This window comes from Galeopterus variegatus, unplaced genomic scaffold (assembly GCF_000696425.1).
Source record: "Galeopterus variegatus unplaced genomic scaffold, G_variegatus-3.0.2 Scaffold1813, whole genome shotgun sequence".
Classification (NCBI taxonomy): domain Eukaryota; kingdom Metazoa; phylum Chordata; class Mammalia; order Dermoptera; family Cynocephalidae; genus Galeopterus; species Galeopterus variegatus.
In genome coordinates, this window is record NW_007727924.1 from 307,754 (window position 1) to 327,747 (window position 19,994).

At 34.1% G+C, this 19,994-nt stretch overlaps 1 protein-coding gene across 1 annotated transcript in view; it reads right to left on the minus strand.

The window, feature by feature from the left end:
- The window catches only part of MLLT3 (myeloid/lymphoid or mixed-lineage leukemia (trithorax homolog, Drosophila); translocated to, 3), a 278,524-nt gene that overhangs the window by 254,940 nt on the left and 3,590 nt on the right, over window positions 1-19,994 (minus strand). The window lies entirely within an intron of this gene.

The window sequence follows — 19,994 nt, forward strand, 5'->3', positions numbered from 1 at the left end:
GGGAGATTCCCATTTTAAATCTTTATTCAGAAGCATCTGACTCTTCACATACTGTCTTAAACTCATACTTCTCTTTCAAAGAAAGAAGACAGAACTGACTGTCCCAACACCAGATTATCTCCACCAGTTTCCACTTCTTTTCCCCTACCCTCAGTGAACTCTCTTCATCCAATCAAAACTATAGAGCCTCCCCCTAGAAATTAAGGAATACTGACAGAGACCACTCTACTTATTATGGAAGAATCAGAATCCAATGCAAAAAAAAATTAAATCCAAATAAATTTTTTTTCATTAAAAAAAAATTAATACAAAACAAAGTCAACAGCAGTGAGATGCCTTCAATGGTAAAATGGTTTTAAATTGTGACAAAACCCTAGGGGTCCCTAAAGCATTTCTAGAGTTTCTTTTTAGATTAAAAAAAAAAAAAGTGTAGTCAATCACAGACATGTTTGCTTTTTCTCTGCACCACTGCCCCCAGACTCAGACTGCTCTAGAGGCTGGAGGTTTCAAGGCAAAACAATGAGGCATTTGACAACCTCAAAAGGTCTGAATGACATTCTGGAAACAGTAAAACACTTTGGACTACTCACTGAGGTACAGACATGCCATGATACAGTGCCCACCTTGAGCTCAGAATTTACTCTGAGAGAAACAAATAATTTAGGCATTTTGAATTCAAAAAGACTTCTCTAGCTGACAGATCAAGAATAATCATAAATAATTTCTCTGCACATTTCTCAAAAGCCATGAAAACTTACCTGGCAAATCCTCACCCACTACCATAGTAAACAATCTGTGATTCTTTGTTGGAAATATAACTTTTTTAGAAAGAAAGACTTAGCTCTAGCAACCCAGATTGTTCTTATCCCAAACTAAATAAAAACAGCAAGATGAAATTGCAAATGTCTACTGAGCTACAGTTGGAAAGTTTGTGATTTCACTGTCCCTCCTCCCCTAGAGTTTCTTTTGCTCCACAAAAATAATTTTAACCGTATGGGAATAAGAAAAAAACTACAGAGAGAAGTATAGTTTTAGTGTGAGTACTATATTAACTGTCCTGCAAGCAGACAGATTCTCAATAATGTAGCTTCAATAAAAACTTCCTAAACCCTTTCCTTTTTTTTTTTTTTTTTTTTTTTTGTTCCTTTGAGAAAATGGTGAGCAATTTGCATTTACAGCTTGGTTCCTGTTTCCAAAATACCCCTTTAGCTTTTTCTTTTCTCTTTTTATGGTAGGTATAAATAGCACCAAATTGTCAAATCACAGCTATTTTGTGTGCTACCTATACAAATAGGTCTGATTTCTGGCCAGCCATAAAACAATTACAGCTGAATTCCTTTGGCTCTTTGATATCCAGCTTGTCCACAGGGCTTCAAAGCTTGTCTCCAGGACTTTTCTTGGGGCACTGCTGAAAAACAACCTCAACAGAAACACAGGAGATAAAATGCTCCCACTCCTATAAACACACAAAGACATAACTACAGAAGTAAGAGAATTCAGCAGCATTGTAGTAGGGTTTTTTCCCCCAAAAGAATTTAAGACCTCCAACTACTTTGAATTCGTGAAGTGGATCAACCAGCATTTCTTACTCCGCACTTGTATGGCTATTTTCCCCATTTCAAGCCTCCCAAGATTAAAAATTACTTTGCTTTTAGAAAAATTTTCTAATTTACTAAAATACCTTATCCCATGAGAACTTATTGGGATGGAAGGAAAGTTCAGCTTCTTGAGCACATAAATGACTACACAGTGTAGTATTTATTCAATGTAGCAAAACTCATTCAAGCTAGAAGCATTGAATATGGTTAAATTTGGTCTGAATATTAATAGAGGAAATTTATGTATGGGCAATTCTATGTTTCGACCATAAATATTAGAACTTTATTCTCATGTGGCTTATGAAAAATCACTACATTACATGTGGGATAAGTGGGGCAGCACATACACATAAATACCTAACTTACACAGCACATGCATGTGCTAGGAATGACAGGCCATTTCCTGTTAAGCCACAGCAGAAGCAAAACATTTATGAGGGTACTTTGAAAGAAAAGTTCATGGAAAGATTCATATTATCTTTCAGTTCTATTTTTCTATGAAATTTTTATTACAAGAAAATAGAAACTCATAATTTGGCATCTTGGAAGGGTGGCAAATGAAACAAGATTATAAAATCTTCCACTACCCAGGTTCTTATAATCAAATTTTATTAAGGCTTGATACATACATACACGCACACACATACACATCTATATCATTGCACCTAAAAAGAGAAAAACGTCACTTTTTAAAAAAATTCCTCCTACAATGGCATCATACTAAATGAGTTTTTTCCTAACCCAATACTTTTGGCAGCTCTATTATAATATGCCAGAATTTCACAAATTAAGTAGTTGATAAACATGTGATTCTGAATTAAAAGATGATATATATATATATAGTCTTCCTCCATATATGAAAGAAGATCATTTTAGATCTATGCATAAAAAGTAAGAACTATCTCTGCAACAAAATCTGCCTCTAACTTCTCCTTCTCCCCTTCTTTTTACCAATGTAATTGAGCACTTTTAAAACATTAAACCAGATTTAATTTTGGCATATTTCTATGATCTTATCCAAGGAACTACTTATACATATTTATCCAAAGACATATAGCCACACTGTTTTTTAAAATCTATATAATAATTTGACTCTTAAAATTACACAGATGAGCTTTTAAGCTTTTAATTATAACCCCAAAACTTAACACTCAAAATCAGAGCCACCTGTTTACAGCTCTGATCTCAAGAATACAGCTTTTATCTTTTTGGTCAAATCTGGCACCCAAAGTTGGTACTAAATTTCCTCATAACAACATGATTACGTAACCGCTCAGATTTAATTATATTTTTTCTCTGGATTTTTTTATTAGCCAAGGCCAAATGCATTAACATACAACAAAATTCTCAACACAAGTGATAAAAATGCATTAAAAGTAACCTTTAATCCTTGCTATTAACTGATTTTATTCTATTTTGGCACGTTTGAAGTAACTCATCTAAGGATTAGTTAGGCTTTTCTACACTTCTTTTTATCAGGACTCTACCATTCTTGATTTAGTTTTGAGAGAAAAGGGTTTGCAAAAACTATAATAATCTCACAGCTGGAGATGGCTGGAAAGTCCGTTAGTACTCATTGTGCCCTTAATTTGCAGGAAGCCTTTGTGCTCTTCTACTCCTCGTTTTACATGCTGAGCAGTTTTCACTGATAAAGTACTTATAGACCAGTTATTTAAGATTAATGAAAAGCCCAGTAAAATTTTATGCAAAATGGCTGTGAACTTTCTCTTTAAAATACTGAATGAAATGTATCTTCAGAGTCTTGACTGCATGAAAATCTTAACCCTGGTAATTTGCCTCAATAGTTTTCATGTGAGTAGGCAAAGGCAGTCTTAAAATTTTAAGTATGATTATTTCCAAACAGAGAAGGAATCCAAAATTTCAGACTATGAATTCAGATTGAATGGCTGAAGCCTCAGGGCAAACACACTGATTTAATCACATAGCAGTGAGTTTCAAAATCTTGCCCTCTTCAGCCTTAATAAAGTATTTCTCAGCCCTTTAAACCTATAGCAATAATACAAACACATTATACAAAAGAACCCAACATCATTGGGATTTTGTTGGGATTTTTAACATTATGACATCAATTTCAGGAGTAGATAGCATTGTTCTAATTCTACACTTATCCAAAATGAGATTTTAAAGTCAATGACTTAGTATTTCCTCTGAACTTCAAGCCTAAAAAAGAACATTTAAATATCCAATTATCAAGAATTCTAAGTCAAACTCAATTTTCACAATTCCCCAAAAGTTTTCAGATAAAAAAGCAAAGTCTAACTTCGAAAAGTCTAAGTCGAAGCTTTTAAATCTGTCTAAATATAAGCAAAAATGTTGAGATTTGTCATATTCCAAGACATGAAAATATATTACAGTACTAAAATTACTCATTTTCTGCTACACTGCCTTCCTGTAAATCAGAAGTAAAATCATAATCATAGAGATTCATATCTAACACAGCAAATATATCATTCTCATCAAACACAGCCAGTATATCTGCAAAGCAGAAATGATAGTGTCTGAAACTAATAGGGTTAAACAATTTCTTTTGTGAAGCCACTGGCAAAATCTACAGCAGCTGTCTAAGTTTGCCTTTAATGATCATAGCAAAAGCTCAAGGAAGTGATCCAACTCAGCACTGGTCTTTAGTAACCAGATCGTTTCTATTTCATTTTCAGCCAAGAGAATGGATAATGAAAACAAAATTATTCCTCAGTCAGTAAGTTTACTTGACAAGCTAATTTTACCAACCTTTAACTTTTTTCACATCTATAACCATAAGAGCTGTTATCTTTTTTGCGTGTAGACAACATTAATAATTTTTTAATACTGGCTACACAAGATAAACTTCAGATGGCTATCACTTCTTTAAACCCACTTATAAAGACTACAGGAAAACTTCTTAGCTATTCTAGAGTAGTACTGAGCTAAAAAGAAAAAGCAAACATTTAGTCATTGCTGTAAACTGTTGAGCCACAGATCTTTGATTCTATCAGTGAAGAAAACTGTGGAATTCTTACCATTTTATATATGACCTAAACCAACTGTATAATAATTTTTATAAAGAAACAAACTCAATTCCTAGAAGATTACAATTTTCCATCTAAAACTACTTACATTGTTTAAAACAAACAAAAAAAGGTGTCTCATTAAATATCTTCATCTAGTTATTACCAACACATCTGAGGTACCCACTCCTAAATTCTTTTCTAACTTAGCCTGTGTAAAACAGGTATTTTGGACATCTAGCTAATCAGGACTTATATTTATTTATCTTAAATAGAAATCCAACATTCTTCAGAAATCAAATGAATAAGGAAAACAAAGTACTCAAATCAATGACCCAACAAAGCTATGTTATCACTCTGGTTAAAAACCACAGATTCGCGCCGGCCCGGTGGCGCACTGGATAAGTGCGCCGCTTGGGAAGTGCGGCGGCGCTCCCGCCCGAGGGTTCGGATCCCACATACAGACCGGTTCCCGCTCACTGGCTGAGCGAGGCGCGGGAGCAACACCGAGGGTTGCAATCCCGTTGCCGGTCCCCGGCCCGGTAAGGGGGAGTTATATGGGAATAAGCATGACTGCAACATTTCCCCATTTCAATATTTATGATGTAGATGTAAATATTTTATTCAAGTAAGTCTGTCTAAAGAGCAATTTTCTTTCTAAAAGCCAATTTTAATCCAGTATTTAATTTATAATTCCAATCCTGTTTACTTCCACAAAGGTTTGGGCCAGAGAAATTTCAGTTAAATTTCAGGCAAGTATACATTTATACAGGCCACAGGTAGCAGATACTGATTATAAACATAACTGATGTACTTTGTGATTATAAGTAGATACTATCACTTTATACTCTCTCAAGTAGGAGAAATACGGCTTCAACTATTTAACATTTGTGTTACTATGTACTGGTTTCCTAAAGCAATAAAAATTGTTTGAAAATCACCCATTTAAGATACATGCACAAATTGATATTCTTAAATTGACATATTTATGAATGGTTTGTTTTAAAAAGTAAATTCCAAATACTGCTTCACTTCTAGGAACTTAAACCATAAATTCTTCAAATAAAACTAAATAAATTGGTTTGCAAGTAATTAATTGTGGAAACGCAATAATGTAAAACCATCTCTGTATATTCTCTATGGTTAGGGAATTCAACCAGTTATGTTCAATATAATACACTTCGTGGGTCTTGGAGCCCACTGCCTGTAAAATCTCCCAGGGAGATTCAAGACCACCCATTGAAAATAGTACAACATTATTGCCTCAAGCAAGAAGCTGGTGCATTGGACTGGTTATTCAAGTCTTTTAAATACTATTTTATTGAGGGATTGTGGGAGGTGGGGGAGGGGGACAAAGGGGAGTCATGAGTGGATGGGGGAGGAAAACTCAGAAAAAAATAGTAATTTTTAAAGCAGAGGTTAGTGTAGATCCCCACTCCTCATCCCACCCCCCCTTTTTAAACAGCTACATAAACAAAGTAATAAGTGCTCTATTTCAGAGAGAATTACATTATATGCCATTTGAACAGGCTACAAAGTACTTTTATTTGAAAAGCTGCTTCTCCTCTGTTATAAACAATTTTACTCGGCACCAATTTCGGACAAGAGAAGATGGCTAGGGAGTGTGGGAGGTGGAGTTAGGAAAAATTCACTCAGTGTCTTTCAATGCCTTAAATAGTTGATTCAATAAAGATCCTTTAGAGAAAACTTTAAGTCTATTTTTTTTCTCCAAGTAAGCAAATCATACAGGAGGGCTTTTCTTTTCTAGGGTACTGCACCCTGTCTCTTTAAATTCCAGGCCTGCCCCATTTCCCACGCATTCAATGAAAGCCCCACGTTTGCTGGCCTCCAGCCCACAATGTCAAGTAGTTTTCTTGCTATTGAATTTCAAGATTATTCTTTTGGATCATTTGCCCTTTAGTTTTAAGCACGCCAAAGCAAAAATAATGTCTTTCTACAATAACATAAAGAAAACTGAGGTCTTTACAAGGCTACAAGTAGAGAACACCTTGTCCTTTGGTTCCCCCTTTCACTGCAAAATATGCTGCCACTCCATATGCTCCAAATAAGAGCCATTTGTACACTATCTTGGTCTACCACAGCTTTGTCCTATAACGAAATTTTACAAGTGTACTTATTTAATTTAGTACCAAATTTAGAATCTCTAGCAATCTGCAATCTGCAAACTAGGCCTCTGTCTTTGTATTGCTCAAAATCTCAAGTCTTTAACTTGGTCCCGAGGGTATTCAGTTAGACGAAGTTTTAAAACAATTACTTTATTTTAAAACAATTATTTCATAATTGCTGTTAGGACGTGTATATAAATTAATTTAATAATAAAAATAGCAAACAAATATAGCCAGCTGTAGTCACTGTGCCAAAGAGTCTATTTTCCTTATTCTCATACATACCTTAATCCTGAAGAAAGGAATCCAGGCCATTATGAATCCCATTTAGAATTCTCTCAGAAGGAATAGAAACAGTTAAGTAGAAATTTATCAGCAGTCCATGGAAAATAATGTGATTCCAAATGCTAGCAAATAGAACTTGAAATGGCAATTTTATTCAAGCAGCTAATAAGACATGCCCAGATCACAATCAATTTTTATATTTTACAAACATTCTGAGGCGGAATTAATCTAACTATAATTTATGGGTTTTGTAAAAGCATCTAATACTAAAGGGAAAACACCCTTATTTTTATTTGGCATGTAGCTTTGCTATACATTAGCATACAATACACTTTTAGTATTTTTTTTAATGTTAAAAAGGCAAAGATGTTTTTTCATAAATCAAAAAATTATGGACTTAGATAAATTTTGGACTGCAGAGAGACCTTTGAAGAAAACTAAAATTAACCCCCTCATTTTGCAAAAATAATTTATTATAGTTTTGTTTAAGGAATATTTGTATCAATCTATCTACACTATATATAAAACATGAAATTATTTTTTAATTTTCATTTTGAAAAACTTCTAGTTATTTCTGTAGCTTATATGTGAAATCTTATTAGAACCATCTTAGTACAAAAATAGTTTGTATTCAGGCAATTATGTATCAATTCTCCATTCAAGAAGGACCACCTCTTTCTCTGTCCCAAGTGTATTTTTTTGCCTTATTTTTGGTACTTGTTTTAGAACTTTTTATTTCTATAATTTCATGTTTAAGATCCAGATTATATACAAACACCCACAAACTGAAAATGAGTATTTTATTTCCAATTACACACTCTATTTCTAACACCATCACCACATATCTAAACAACATGATGAGAGTCCTTTCAGTCGTAGTCAATTTTTAAAAGTCAGATGAAGGCTATGGAAAATTTTCTAACACTACTCATCAAGAGAAACATGTTAATTAACCAAGTTATACTTATCAAAACCTCACAGGAAGAAAAAAAGCCCAAAGCTTTTCAAAACATTCCTAAGCACTCCAAAAAGTATACTGTACTGAAATACTAAACATGGCTGTCTTCCCATTATAAAGAATATCTTATATTAATATGTACTTATAAATCACATTAATATCATTACTTTTACAGCTTCAACAGAATATTAATCGTTAAGAAAGGTTAAGAACATGATCCGCACGTATGTCTTTAAAGTTTACAATCAACTTATGAAACATTTGTTCATACAGTCATAGTAATATTAAATGACAAGGTGGCAGAATTTTTGAATAATAAAATATGAAAACGTTCCATGGGAAAGACAGTCCTGGTTCATGTTCCAAATGAGACTGCTTTTAGAAAAACTAAAAAGCTTATTGGAAATGTGTTCATACATACATTTAAATATCTGGTTTTACATTCACATAAGTAGTATGTGTCATTCAAGAAAGCTTGAAAAATCCAGCAAATTTTACCAACAACAATAACAAGTTCCTGATATCCCACCTCCCACAGATTATTTCTAGTAACATTTTCCTATATTACTTTTTCCCATCTTTTCATTGATGTATTTTTATCTGTCACATCATTCTCAAAATGTGTATAAAGATTAACAATTCTGGCCATTCTCATACAAAGAAAATGGACTGAATCAAGTGCTAAAATCAGTGACGATAAATTTTAAAAAGAGCCTCCACAGAAAGATACTATGTCAAGTAGCATTAACTACAAGCTACTGTGGAGCCTTTATAACATAAGAAAATTCTCATTTATTTGCTGCTGTATTTAAAATGTCTGCATTTGTATATCTTTGTATAAATTAAGTCCTTAGCTCCAGTCAGTCATTTGACAATTCCCTTTATCAAGTTGAAATGCTAACTAGAATTATTTTTTCTCTGACCTAAAAGTTATACAGCATGTTGCAACTAAAGAGTAGAAGGGTACTAGCTTTTCAAAACTACTTCAATTAAGCACTCAATTGTTTAACAGAAAACCCTGCAAGTAGGATGAATGATCAAAGATTTGATACACTTTCTTCTAACCTGTTTACATGATGATATAGGTCCAAATCCTCAACTATTAATCTATTGATAATAGACATACAATATTATCTGGTAAGTGGTACTTCAGAAAGGCAAATTAAGTGACAAAATTTCAAGGTCTGGCTTAAGATACATAAAATACGAAAAAAAATCAGTCAACATGAAAAACGTAATGACGTGGTCAACAGCCATGTTTGAGGAAGAAGTTTTTTTTTTTGTTTTTTTTTTTTCCTTTTTGTCTTTTTTCGTGACCCGTAACGGGATCGCAACCCTCGGTGTCGCGCCCGCACCGCTGGTTGAGCGGACCGGTCTCCATATGGGATCCGAACCCTTGGCGGGAGCGCGCACTCCCAAGCGCCACACTCTACCGAGTGCACCACCGGGCCGGCCCGAGGAAGAAGTTTTGAATAAACACAGGGTCTCTTAAATTCTTGGAATGTTCCAACGTACAAGCAGCAGTTGATGTTTGATGTAAATGGCACCAATATTATCGGAAATTAACTTTTCATAACCAAAACTTAATCACTTATTTCATAAATTACCCATGTTATCTTCTACTTTCCTGTTATTACAGCAGGCCTTTTACTCTTTTTACTGTCCATTCTTAAGACAGAATTCTAAAATACTGAGGTTCATATATCAACAATTTGGTTTTTTTTAAAAAAAAAATCATTCTCCCAAACTACTACACTTATGAAAAGTGAGAAATTAAATATCCATTCTTAAGACAGAATTCTAAAATACTGAGGTTCATATATCAACAATTTGGTTTTTTTTTTAAAAAATAATCATTCTCCCAAACTACTACACTTATGAAAAGTGAGAAATTAAATACACCATTTGTCTATTGCCTAACATGATAACCAATATATATAGCTGATACTTAATAGTTATTATTTCATTTTTATAAAAACACTAGATCAATGACAAATGCAGAATTTATCCCTGTTTAAAAATTAAAGAAAAATAGTATTTCAGAGCTGGAAAAGTCCACACAGCTTATTCAGTCCAAACACATCCTTTCTACCTCCCAGGCCAGGGCCTTTCCTGCCACATTGCTAAATACTGCTCCTACCAGTTACTGGAATACATCTGACTCTTATTTTTAAAGCTAAAAGGCTAGCTGTATTTCATGGATTAGGTAGTAAAAAATGATAGAGCTGGCCAAGTCCTTCAAATTTGTGTCTAGCTTTTTTAAAAACTATCCAAAATAGGTGAAGAAAGAATAAGGGAAAATGTTAGAAAAGTGGAAAAATTCATTTTTTGCCTATTACAAAAGCTAGAACACATTCTTAAAAAATGTGATTCTCAGCAGACACAATGTTTCCTGCTAAATTCACAGTGCTGGTTCTATTTACACAAAGTCAATTATTAGAGGTATAGAAGAAATGAGTTTCGGAATACCGAGCAATAACTTACAACTTAGGGGAGTGGAAGCTAAAATCATGAATTCTAAAACCCTTTTTCTAACTTGTAATATTTGTTTATGTTATATTGTTGCCAAATACTTCCAATATCTAGACACTACATTGATAACAGTATCAGTGGTATCTACAATGATCTATAGGTCTCACCTCATCTAAACTCTAACTCAACATAGGAGAAACAATAGGTACATATACAAGCAGAAGGGAGTGCAGGACTGATGGAAGCATGTAACACATAACACATGCTGCTAGGGGCTCCATACAATGGGGAAGAAGCTCCCTGCCTGCCGGTTACTATTTCTGTGCATACATAGGAAAAGTCATACAACATGCATGATAAGACTATCTTGAGCTATGTCAACATTTTTAAATACCCTATCCCACTAAAAGCAACCAAATCCCAACAGCCCAAATGCTCCAGTTTTTGCTAAGAGTCACTATAAAACTGCTGCTTATAATACAGGAACAGGGAAAGAAATCAAAGAAAGACATTTTTGTAAATTTGTTCTTCAATACAAAGAAAGCTTTCATTATTCAGCAATGCATATTAATGAAATATTTTGGGTAAAAGGTATGGATGATACAAAGTCTACAACAAACCCTGCTTTTAAACATTTGAAGTGTTTTAAATGTTTATCAAAATGAATAGATAGCTGGAATAATCAGACAGTCACCTCACAATATCACCCCTGGTAAGCGGGGGTTGGGGAAGGGGGAGAAGTGGAATATAAAAACCTATCTCCAAAAATGAAAAGGCGTCATGATAAATTTATATCTAGGAACATTAAGAGGCAAATAACCTCTCCACTCTCTAGGACAACTGCTATTATTATTAATATTTTAGAAAATTATTAATATGTATTTTGCTTTTTAAAATCAATATATACACACAGAGCATTTGGCCTGGTATTGATGGGAAAATAACGGATAACTTCTACTGGAAAGGAACAAAGTAAAAAATCTGGTTTTAACAAAATTAAATAATTTAAAGCAGAAAAAATATATTCGGCTCTGAAAATATCAATCTTCTAACATGGGTAATAATTCTAATTAAGTTCAACTAATCATCTTTATAATCACTAATGAACATTATTTTAAAGATAAGCCATAATATTATTTAATAAAAAATGATGGTGCACTTATTTTATCCAAAAAGTTAATTGCTAACTGCTACATACCAACTAAATCACACCCAAATGCTAGCCCTATCTTTTTAGAAATTCAGTGATAACAGACTTCTTCAGGCCTCAACCACAGCAAACTTATCACACGTAGGTTAAAAGTCGTGCAATATTATTTCTTAAAACAACGCTCTGCATCCTTCATGCATCCTTCACGTAATTGCAACCCTACCGTGTGATGAGGAGGGGGCAAAATATCAGGAGATAACTACCATTCAGCAACAATTTTTCCTGATGATTTCATCTCAGCGAAAGAAACTTAAATTAATCCATAAAAAGAATTTGATTTTGCCTGAATGTAGCTACAGAACTTTTTCCTTTTAAACAGCATCTCCCAGGGTTACCACCACTTAATTAAATCCTAGATCATGTCTGCAAAAGCAGTTATTGCTGAACATTTGTCTGCTAATATAAGTGAATAATTACTCAATGTTTCAAAAGTAAACATTGCCCACCATTTATTACTAGTTATCTTTGCATGGACACACTTGTGACTCATTGTGTCTACATGCAAGATCACTCCACATTTCTTGGCCTCTGATTAAAACTAGAATGAGAGGGTAAACAGAGATGAAGAATCTCAAGTGTCCTTTCCAGCTCTAAAAGACACAAGCACATTGAAGGCAGGGACCTCCTCTTTCTCTTATTTACATCTCCTCTAGTCTTTCATTGTATCCTGCAAATATAAAGCCTACTGGTTAAGACTATTACCATGCCCACAAACTATATTCTTCAACTAGGTCCTAAACCAGAGAGGAAAACAAAACAAAATAAAACAAATCAGTTTGACACAATTAAAAATTTGATATGGCAAAAATATACCATAAATCAGTCTACAAGAAAAAAAATGGGACAAGATATTCTCAACACAAAGAACAAAGGATGAACACCCTACAAACAGGAAAAAGACAAATATCCCAATAGCTTTTTAAAAAAAGAGAAACAATATAAAAAAACTCAATAAAGAGGAAATCCGAATGGTCAATAAACTTATATAAAATCCTTAACTCCACTAGGAACAAGAGAAATGCAAACAAAAAGACAGCATATTTCAACTAAATACCAAAAATAAGAAATATTAAAATAGCCAATGTTGGCAAAGACGTAGAGAAAAACACTACTCATTCCCTAACAGAGTGTAAACTGTCATAGCTACTTTGTGGAGGAATCTGACAATGTCTAGTATAAATAAAACTGCACATGCCTACAATGCAACCACTCAAATTCTAGGCCTGGGTCCAAACTCTCATTCATGTGTGCAAGGTAACAAGTACAAAGATGTTCACTGCACAGAACAGAAAAATGGCCTATATGTTTCAGAATAGGGAACAAAAAAGTATAGAATGTATTCCTATGTTGAAATATCAAGCAGAGGAAATTAAAGGTAATAAATTGGCTTTTATAGATGAAACGTCAATAGATTCAGAAATATTAAGTGGGAGAAAAGGCAAGATATGCAAATTATTTACTGATGAAAATGTTCTGATACTAAGTAGTGGTAATGGTTGCACAACTTTGTGATTATACTAAAAACCACTGAATTGTACGCTTTAAAACAGTGAATTTTATGGTATGTAAATTACATCTCGATTGGAAAAAAAAATGATTTGCCCAGTATGATACCCTTCATATTGATTTTAAAAAACAATGTCCTATTATTTGAAAGCAATACAAATGTGCAAATGTAGAAAAATAGAAGGGAAGAAAGGCTGAAGAGTTATAAGAAAAGGTTGGGAAGCATTTAAAAACTTTAGCTGCATCTATAATAATTTCCTAAAATCAACACAGGAATCAAAGATGACAAAATGTAAACATTTGTTCATTCTTGGTAGTGGGGACTTGAATGTTTGTTATTTGTATTTTCCTGGTTTTTGTTTTGTTTTCATTTTTTTTTTTTTTTTGAGAAATAACAAAAGCAGTCATGAAATACAAAGGGCACAAAACCGGCATATCATAAAAGACAGTAAATAAATACATACGTAAGAAAAGATATATGGCATTACTAATCAAATAAATGTAGTATGAGACATTAAATGAGGTATGTTTTTCAAGCAGCAGATTGGCAACAATTTTTTAAAACCTGTTAATTTCCAGTATCAGCAACCACGTATGGAAATGGGCAGTCTTCTAACCCCCAGAGAAGTATAAACTGCTATAATCTTTTCAGAGAAAAGTTTGGTAATAGGTATCAAAGTTGAAAATCTGTATACCTGAATATCAAGGGTATCCATCACAGCAGTATTTATAACAAATTAAAACTGATAACATCCTAAAGGTCCAAATGAAATATAACGAATCTGTATTTCATGAAATACCATAAAATTCAGCAATTTAAAATGATATCCATGATATTCCATGAATATAGGAATGTTCATCTATGTTTAATCCCAAGCCCCAAGAAGCTGTGCTAGGCATATAGTAGGAGCTCAAAAAACACTTTTTGAATGATAATAAATACTTATGTGTATGTGTGCATATACATAAAAACACACAAATATGTCTACCAAAATATTAACTAGTTATTTATGAAATTTTCAGCTAACTGCTTTCTCTATATTTCTATGGTTTGGTTTTTCTACTATGTACACATATCTATAAATTAGGAAAAAACATGACTTCATCTACATGTAAAAAAATGAATATATGGGTTCTTCATAAAGGATACATTGTGCAATTATGCCACTAATTTCCCAATTTCTATGATATCTCTTTTGAAGATTCAAACCACTAAGAGATAAAACACAAGAAAAGTTACATCTTAGTATAGCAAAAGCTATGTTAAGTAGAGAGGATCATCTGTAATAAATGACTAAAAAAAGAGAAAAGGAGCCAGGGTTGGTCCATGGAAGACCCATTGGAAGGAAGTTTCAAAGAACCTAGAGAAAAATCTTTAAGGCAAAATTATCAAGTCAAATGATACCCCTGCCCTGCCTACTTCAGAGTTAGCTCTACAGAAGGCCACCTAAAATAACAGATACAAAAGACCTCTGCATAATATAGATAATACACCAGTAGAATGCACAGTGATATTAACTACAAAATATATCCAGTAAAACCCAAGTTTAGACTATCCTTTTCTGGGGGGAAAAAAAAATTGTTACACAGGAATTTATCGAGGCAAATACTTTGAAAGACCTATCTTTTCTCTTTGCATTAAATGAATGTTTTCATTAGCACCAATAATAATGGTTAAAAAAAAAAATGTCAGTTTCATGTATTGGGCAATTTATTCATGCCACATCATATGCTGAATATGTTATATCAGCAGTCCCCAGGTTGTAGTCTGGGGGTTCTCAGAGTGTAAAGGCGATCATCAAAGGTAAAACTATTTTCGTAATATACCTATGATGTTATTTGCCTTTTTCCTTCTCATTCTCTCATGAGTATACAGTGGAGTTTTCCAGAGACTACATGATGTGTGATAACACAACAGACTGAATACAGAAGCAGATAAGAGGACCCAGATGTCTTCTATTAAACCAGACATTAAAGAGATTTGCAAAAAAAAAAAACCTATGATGTTATTTGCCTTTTTCCTTCTCATTCTCTCATGAGTATACAGTGGAGTTTTCCAAAGACTACATGATGTGTTATAACACAACAGACTGAATACAGAAGCAGATAAGAGGACCCAGATGTCTTCTATTAAACCAGACATTAAAGAGATTTGCAAAAAAAAAAAGAAAGAAAGAAAGAAAAGAAAAGAAAAAAAGTAAACAATGCCACTTTTCTCACTAATTTTTTTTTTTATTTAGAAAGTATTCATTTTTCATTGAAATGGCATTTATATGTTAACATGTAATGGGCTCATTATTAACTTTAAACAAATTAAAATGTCTCAGTTTTAATACAGTAAAATTAATAGGTATAACTTACATAGAAAAGCTCTTTGGGGTATTCAATTTGTAAGAGTGTAAAGGGGTCTTAAGCCCAATAACTTTGAGAATAGCTGATTTATATTTTATCTTCAACTTGCCCAAGATCGCAAGGAATTTTTACACCAGCAATTGAATAAAAGTCTGTAATTCCTGACTCGAACTTCTCTTCATCATTAAGCATCTATCCAAAATAAAGATCACTTTTAGATAGCTACACACTAATTCCTGCCAAAAAGGCAATATTCTATCTCGGTTCTTTATTCTTTCAGTCTTAAAACAGTAATGCGTGCTCATTATAATGTTTTAAATATATACAATCAACTTTTTCTTAAAACCAAACATTACAAAAATAGCATCCCATCACCACCAACACCACAAGCATGCACTAAAGAAAACTATGGTAAGGGTGGTGACCACTAATCCAGAATTTATTTATTTATATAGATATGCATATACACATGTACTTATCTGTGTAAGCACATTTTTTCTGTTTATGTTTTTATTTATTTATTTGGTGGCTGGCCAGCACAGGGATCTGAACCCTTCACCTTGGTTTTATCAACACCATGCCCTAACCAACGGAGCTAACTGGCCAGCCCTACATAAGCAGCACATTTTGTGTGTGTGTGGTTGGCCAGGATGGGGATCAGAACCCTTCACCTTGGTGGTATAACACTGTAATCTAACCAACTGAGCTAACTGGCCAGCCCTGGCACATTTTAAATGGGTGATTTAGCAACTTGCCTTATTTCACTTAATTCATCTTGAAGATCTCCCTATATCTACAAATAGATTTACCACTTTTTATAGATTATCATCATTTAACTGTAGCCAGTTGAAGTCTCCTATATGGCTTGCTTCCAAATTTTTGCTATTACAAAAAGTTACAAGCCATATCTGTCAGAAAAGTCCTAGAAGTAAATTCGCTGGGTTAAAGCGTATAAACATTAAAAATCTTAATAGGTTTTGCCAAATACTCTCTGAAATTTCCAAGCCCAATTTACATTCTCACCAACAGCATATGAAATTTCCTCCAAAAAGTCAGCTTTTAAGTGCCTTGGAAAACTATACTTTATGTTGCTTCAAATGCCAAGTAGTAAAAACTTTCCCACTGGTCATCTTTATTCCAAACAGAACCCAACACAAATAAAATTCACTGAATGTGTCAGGACAGTCAACCACCTTCATTTTTCTCCTTACACATTTTCAGTGCCTCAGAAGAGAAAATACACCAGGTATACATAATATCTTCAACTAGCAAATCCTCAAATATTAGATACCTTGATAAAAAGTTATCCAAATTATTTCAGAAAACCATTTTACACAAATCAGAACTATGCAGTAAAGCAGAACTCAAACACGTAAATCAAAGGAAAGTTGTAAGGGTAGATTTATTATGCTTTATCTGCTCACTCGAAGGACTAAGGCTACAAATAAAAAACTATCAAATCATACCAACAGACAAATTAGCTTACATAAAATAATAAGCAACAGATTTCATATCATAAATGTCAATGGAACAGATTGCAATAGTAAGGATGGCTGTAATTGGAAAGAAAGTTCACTCAAATTCACATTATACTGAAAATGAGAACATTAATATTTTAAATGAAATGTTTTAAATGTGACTATTCATTTCAGTCATATCAGACTAGTATAAATCTTTGGAACTAATAAATAAGGTATGGTCTTTTCTTGAAAGCAGATAGTTTAAAAATGCATCATACTCTCATCCGCCTATTCTCTAATGGCAAATGGATATTCCAGGCTTCACTATTTCATCAAAATCTCTTTTCTGGGACTTTATACCAGTAGTTTTAAATTGAAGATCTCCCACACATCTTTATGACAGAGTAAAACCTCATTAATTCAAATCCAATTAGCTCAATTCTGAAATGGTATATGTAATTCTCATTAGGCAACAAGTTGAAAATACTATAATTTCTTCCTCTACAAGTTCTCATAATATTACTGTGAAGTAAAGGAAATCAACCTGAAAATCGATTCGCTTTTCTAAACGAAAGATTTATGAAACTAAGGACTCATCCATCTTCATGGCTGAGCAGTACGTCCTCAGTTCTAAGATTCATCTCTGTTTATCATCTACTGTATACAGTGAAAGTGATTTAACTTGTTACTATTAATAGCCATTTACAGCTTAGAGTATGAGCATTTCTTTTAAAATCTTGTAAGTCAAATTTTTCACAAATTCATTTTTGCAATTTCTCCTATTTCTGGAGGATAAGATTTTACCCCATCGCTTACAGATCTACAATACAGCAAATATAGCACCTTAAAATGTATTGGAAGTAGACTTAGAAATACCTGGCATTCTTATTCTGTATTTATTCTTATCATTTTGAAAGACTTTATAAGCCAAAAAATGAGTCCCAGGATTAAGTGGCATGTTTGGTGTCGCTTGAACTTACAACTAACTATTTCCAATGAACACAGAAACCTCTTGCAATCTGAATCATGTGTAATTACAATATGACAAGGTCTCTCCTGGGCTATGTAAGCTGGCATTTTTCCCAGGACTTGTCACATCATGGGAAGCACACATACAAATAAAAATCCAAAAATAAACATTTTAAAACAATGGCTTCTAGACTACATAAAGAAACTCCACAATGGAGTATAAAATTGAACAGTCCAACCAATAAGCATGCATCTCTCACCAGAAAGGTCTGAGAAGACATCAGTGTTATTAAGCAGCCTACCACGCCTAGCAACAACTCCCAGGTGTGGGCTCTGCAGGCAGCACCCTCATGTTCCCTCAGGCTGGACAGAAATCATTAAGTAGAGGAAATAAAGGAGAACATCACCACACCCACCCACTGAAGCAAAGAAAACAGTGGTAAAATACAGAAGAGGTTGATTATCTTTAATTTCATAATGCCAATTTGTTGATTGTCAAGGTGCCTAAACAAAGTTAACTTAAGAACGATATCTTCTGTCAACTGCGTTAATTTTCCTAACACAATAAATATTGCTTTTTTGGTTAAGTGTATTTCACTTTGAAGTGAATAGCAGCCAAGTAATAGTAATAGTGTGTACCAAAGACCTGAGAAGCTGGTTTCTTTTGTTTAAACTCCCCTGCAATAGCTGTACAGACACATGGGAAGGGAGAGAGAGAATCTAAGAAGCATCACTCCAACCTCATATAGTGACAAAAACTTGACAATGCTCATCCTTATCGGTTTTGAAGAAATATGAAATTTAATACCTCTGACTATATCTTAATATAATACTAACAAATTCTAAACGTTATTTCCTATAGGCCATGCATATTCCTGGCCCTCTATTAGAAGCTGTTTTCATTTATTAACCATCCAACAAAGCCCATCAAATTCAACTGTTCAAGTTTTCAAGAGGAGCTACACACCAAAATGCTTAGACAAAAAGTACAATCCTACTTCCCATTAAATGAGTTCTGGAAGCAAAAAATAAGCACTGACACAAACCTCTGCCACCTCTAAGGCACACAGTATTTCTCCTTTCTTTATTCAGCCCCCTGAATGTTCAATAATTTCCACACAGCTCTAAGCAGAATGGATTTATTATGATGTTACTCTAAGAAACTGCAGGAGTTCTAGATGCCAATAAAGATTATGGATCAAATGGAAGATAACTACTAACCATTGTGTCGACTTAGATAAATAAACCTGCTCACAAACAAAGCACCTTATTGTATTTGTACTGTTACCTCCAGTAATCCAACTAAAACAACCAGACAGTAGCTTTCCAGAGAGGGTGAAGGGAATAGAAACCCGGATTTCTCAGACCCCTTTTAAATCATTTAAAATGACACCCCATTTATTTTTTCCAAAACTGACGTGCCCTTTATGGAAAATGCTTAGGACCGCAGAGGCTCAGCAGGATTATGCAAACTGGACTCGAAGGCTAAGAAGCAAGGTGGTCAAGAGTTGAAGCAAAAGGCAATACAACACCGTTCCTCTGAAACTTAGCATCGACCTTTGCAGGAACTCTGTCCCTGCAGATCACATCCGGCAGACACTTTGGAACATTGCTCAAAACTGATCAGCCAAGTGCCAGGGTAAGTCCCCCAACTAAACAAATCCAGACTGGGGTGGGGTGTGGTGGTGGCTAGCCTACAAAAAGAAAAGTCTTTGACAACTGGTAGGTACCAAGTGCCTCATACGCAGAAAGGAAGGCAGAGAAACCCTAGAGAGAATCGACTTCTCAAGACTTAACAATAACTACAACGCATTCTTTGCTAATAACACAGGTAAATCTCAATTTCTTTAGGAAAAAGGGCGCAAAGTATTTATTCCCTCCAGCCCCACTCCCCACACCTCCAAACCCAACAATTAACTGCACCTTCCCCACAGAATCCGCGCCTAACCCCAGAGGATCGGTGGGGGCAGGCTTGGGATGAATAAACACTCGACACCTGACGGTCCTTTCTCTGCGGTGACTTTCACCCAGCTGAAGACGCGCGCGCGCG